This window comes from Procambarus clarkii, chromosome 38 (assembly GCF_040958095.1).
Source record: "Procambarus clarkii isolate CNS0578487 chromosome 38, FALCON_Pclarkii_2.0, whole genome shotgun sequence".
In the NCBI taxonomy this organism is placed as follows: Eukaryota; Metazoa; Arthropoda; class Malacostraca; order Decapoda; family Cambaridae; genus Procambarus; species Procambarus clarkii.
Window position 1 is genome coordinate 40712737 of NC_091187.1, and position 4822 is coordinate 40717558.

The 4822-nt window shown below is 49.9% G+C and overlaps 1 non-coding gene across 1 annotated transcript; it reads right to left on the bottom strand.

Annotated features, from left to right (window-relative positions):
- Positions 1-749: 749 nt before the first annotated feature.
- On the bottom strand, positions 750-821 carry TRNAM-CAU (transfer RNA methionine (anticodon CAU)). The gene has a single exon. It is a non-coding gene; the product is annotated as a tRNA-Met (tRNA).
- Positions 822-4822: the final 4001 nt, after the last annotated feature.

Genomic DNA, 4822 nt, shown 5'->3' on the forward strand with positions numbered 1-4822 from the left:
TTATATATTTAAATGGTGATGGTTCTAATTATAATATTAAGTTCTTAGCTTTCTTTCCCTACTCCCTTTTAAGTTACTTGCGTCACGGATCTCATCCCTTGATAGCCACTACTGGCTTGGGAACGGATACATATATCTTCCTCTAACAACATCAGAGTGAGAACCCCGTTGCGTCCCGAGAGGGCCGTAACACACATGTCAGTTGCTTAATTTAGAAACTGTACTTGTGGGCGGTCTCGAGCCCATTGTTGATGTGATGATGTGCATTGAATTTTGTAACTTGCTTTAAGATTAACTTGCTCAGCTAAATGTATTGTGGTGTTCAGTCCCTGAGCCCATTATGTGCCTCTGTAACTCTTCCCACTACCGCCCACAGGACGGGTATGGGGTGCATATTAAATGAACTATACCATAAACTAGGGTTATCCCATGGAATTGTCTAACTAGCGAAGTCGTTAAATACCAAGATATTACCTCAGTTCAAAATCCAAATAGAAACAATCCTCATGAACCATGGGGGGAGGGGGGGGGATCTTTGACAAGCCGATGGCTTCCACTATCCGTCGAGGACACTAGAGACAGGTAAATTCAGGTACAAATCTCCCACATTCGTTATTGTGCCTTTATTTGTTAACATATAACTAGCTCAACCTGTAATTTGTAATTACTAATATTGAAGGAGGTAGCAAGACACTGCTATACCTACATTTGTATTGAAAATACATTATTAATACATTAAAATAACTTCGTAGCAGAGCGTAGTTTCGATCTACGGACCTCTGGGTTATGGGCCCAGCACGCTTCCACTGCGCCACTCTGCTGCTCATATTATTTGAATGATACATTTTATACATCTTTTATAATATTATAATTGGTAATATTTTCTTCATAAATAAAAGTATCAGTGTTTCTGCACAGTAACGCACCAGTACGTACTGATCTTGCGCATGGGATGCGCACATCATGGCTACTGGGCACAGCCAGCTGCGTATGACATACATCATAGCACAGCAAGCTGCGTATGACATACATCATAGCATGGGTATGTGATCACTGCTGCACACGATGGGTATGGGTTCACTACCACTCATGAACAGGACATGTATTGGAGGCACTAACGCTCACAGGATAGGTATACATGGGGTCTACAGGATAAGTATGGGATCCACTCAGCCCTGGAGGCTGATCTGTCGTCTTTGTTGAGGTCTATAGCAACTCTTCTTGCATGTAAACATTTCAAGCATAACAATTATATTTAGTGTCTGGACCGAGATTCATCAGTCAGTTACGCAAGTACTTACGAACATGTTATCTCAATCTTTGGCGACTTTACACATATTAAACAGTTGATGAGCTCCAAAGGACTGGGAGGCTGTTTATAATTATATATTATTTTCTAAATTGTTGTGTTATGCCGCCAAAACTCGGTATGTAGATGTTCAACCCGTCCTCCTAATAGAACGGCGCCTTTTGACGAATACTCTTAACAAGACCAACAATTGTCGTACTAGAAAATGGTAGCGGCTCGTGAAACTGCAGCCCATCCTCTTGTGTTGGTAGTACTTATAGTAACGGTGAGGACCAAAGTTAATATATCGACGTACAACGCAATTAGAAAGTAGAAATTTGTACTATTGAATTTAGACAAACCGGAAAAGGTTTTATATTTATGTTGCAAAGACAACCTTAACTAACTGAACCATCCTAGGCCTAATACGTGCAATCTGAGGCCAAATGTCGTACATATGTGTGCTATACTAGACCTTGGAATATATATGTTTTTTTAGCTTTATTTTTCCAGACTATAAAGTGATTAGTGCTATATACTTCACTTCCAACTATATAGAGTCTATAATTAAGACTTCAGACAATAAAGTGATTAGTAAGTTCTATTATGTAATGACTTAGTACGTCAACGTTTGTACTATGGAGCATATACAACAACTACTGTGTAAACAGGAGGATGGGTCGCGACGTTGACATACTGTGCCGTTCTCTGTTGTGTTAGGATAAGGTCACTTACGCGCGAGAGTTTGTTGACGTTGGCAGACTTGAGGAGGACGGGCTGGATCACGGGGCCAAGTGTGACATCGCTGTCAAGTGTGTTATGTCGGTCTTGCCCCCTCCCCACTCAGCTCGTTGTCGCCGTGTGGGGGCTTCGTGGGCGGCTGCTGGAGTGTGATGCTCCTTCGGACAGTCCTCTGTCCTTTTCTAGCCTTGTGCTCCTGCTGCCGTCCTCTCCAATTCTGCTGGGCACCTTTTCCTTTTCCTTCTGTTTCGTTTTTCTCCCCCCTCTTCTCCTATCTGCTGGCCGTTTCCTGCCGACCTTTTGCTCGTTCTGGTTCTTCCATGGACTTCTTCTATTTTGACGCCCGGGTGCTTGAGGAGGCATACTCATGCACCCGTAGAACTGCAGTACCCGACGTCGAGAGCGAGGGGAACCTTTTATTGTCAATCCCCACTTCGTCACTGAACCCGATATCGACGGACTGTCGGTTTCTTAAGGTGGCGTTTGTGGGGCGTATACTCACGACGCACCCCTAGGAGGCCCCGACAAGATCGGCGATAGCTTCTTGTTGGGTGTCCTGCCTCTAATTGTGGCTCCATGGTGGGTGTGGGGGCACATTCGTGAGTGAATTCGTAATTTCGTCAAGATGATAACCCCTGTTTCGGCTGCTTCTGGCTTACCTTTTCAGGCTCGTGGGGTGGGCGACCAAGCCCCCGAGTCGGTCCGTATTGGAAGACCGGGCTCTGTAGCCTCCGCTGCATTGGGCCCCGACCTTGCTCCTCCTTTGGCCTCTCTGACTCCTTCCCCTGGCACCCCTCCCTCCTCTGTGGTTGGGTCGAGCCCCAAGCCCCCAGTGGTGACTACCTCGTCCCCTGGCGCGGCTCCTTCTCTAGTTGTAACTACTGCGCCTTTTAACCCCTCTCTCTCTGGGGGTTCTCACCGCCGTTCTCGTCACGGCCGCCCTCGCTCGATTCCTTCCAGTTCTGCTACCTATCAAGCCTTGTTTGGTCCCGCTTCGTGGGCCAAATATTTTGATCTCCTCCCTCTTGATTCTGCGCCTCCTGACGATTTCTCCCTTCATCGACATCTCATTGATTCCGTGGATGCCTCCATTACTTTTAACCCCACTCGTCTCGGTACGCGTGTCGTTGCTGCTCCTTCTCAGGATGCTGCTTCCCGCTTGGCTGCCTTATCCTGCCTTGGCGAGACCCCCGTTCGGGTCTCGAAGAACGCTCAATTGAATGCCAGTGTTGGCACTATTTTGCTCCCGCCCCATGTTGCAACCGGTGTTCGGGACCTGCGCGACTGCCACGACGATATTCGCCATATCCTCGCTGCCCAGGGCCATTCTATTCTCCAGGTGGACACGTTTACTCGTCCCCCTCGTGGTAGTCGCCGTCAACCCCTCCGGGTTGTGAAGATTACCTTTGATGGTAGGACCCTTCCACCCTCTGTCATTCTTGCTGGTGCCAGGTGCTCTGTCCAGGAGTACATTCCTTCTCCTCGGCTCTGCAACAAGTGCTGGAGGTTTGGGCATGGTGCCCTCCGCTGCTCCGGGACTGTATCTCTCTGTCCTTTGTGTGGTGGCGAAGGTCACTCTAAGTCGGAGTGCACTTCTCCCCAGGCTCGTTGCCTCAACTGCGGTGAGGCCCATCCTACCTTCTCCCGTGCGTGTGTCCATTACAAGCTTGAGGCAGCCGTCCTCAACCTGAAGCACCGGGAGCGTTTATCTTTTCCTGAGGCGAGGCGCCAGGTTCGCCGGCTCCCGCCTTATGCTAATATCTCTTATGCTCGCGTGTTGCGCTCTTCCTCTCCACGTCCTTCCCGCCTTCCTCAGACTCACAACCGTTTCCGGGCCTTGGACCCTGATGCGCCCACTGCCCCCTCCTCCGTTCCTTTGGGTTCTCTCCCGAAGGATCCTCCTCCTGGTCCTCTGTCTGGGGTTCCCCTTCCTTCTACCCGGTCTGTCGTGTCTTCTGTGTCTTCTTCCTCGTCCCCCTCCGATCCTCCTTCCCATCCTCTTCCTCCATCTATTGGCTCTCCCCACCGCCTGTCGGTGCGGGCGGATGTCCATCGCTCTCCTAACGGTCGTCGTGTGTGCTCTCGTTCGGCTTCTCCTGTTGAGACACTGGAATCCGTTGCCCGGTACGTAGTTGCTGGGACACCGGTCTCTTTAAGTCAGAAGCGTAAGCCTGGCTCCTCTCCTTCCTCTTCCCCGGCGGGTAAGAAGGCTTCGCTTTCTTCCTCAGCTCCTCCTTCTGGCTCTGTTGCTCCTTCCCCTCCCGTTTCAGTGCTTGCGCCTCCTGTTCCTGCTATGGAGGTTTCTTTGGCCCCTGCTTCCCTTTCGGTTGCTGCTCTTGCTGGGGTGCGCTCCCCTCTTTCTACTCCCCCTCCTCCTGCTGCTGTCCTTGACGGCTCCTCTCCGTTGTCTCCTCCTCTTCCTCCTCCTCCTCCAGACCCTGCCCGCCCACCTCTGCTCTGTTCTCCCGTTTCCTTCCCTCCGTCTTTGCTCAGTTTACCCATGCCCCCTAACCCTGACTTTGCTGACCCTGATCCCGACCCTGATATTCTTTAACGTGCTCTGTTGCTCTTTCGCCTTTGTTTCTTCCTTGTTCTATGTTTTTGTCCTTTCTCTTCTCGTCGTTGTCCATTCTTCAATGGAACGTTCGAGGTTATTACGCCAATTTCCTCGAACTCCAACTTCTGATTTCGCGGTTTTCGCCCCTTTGTGTCTGTCTCCAGGAGCCAATGCTTGGTGCTCGTCCTGGTCGTTTTCGTGGCTATTCCTTTCTCTCCCCCCCCCCAGCCATTGCT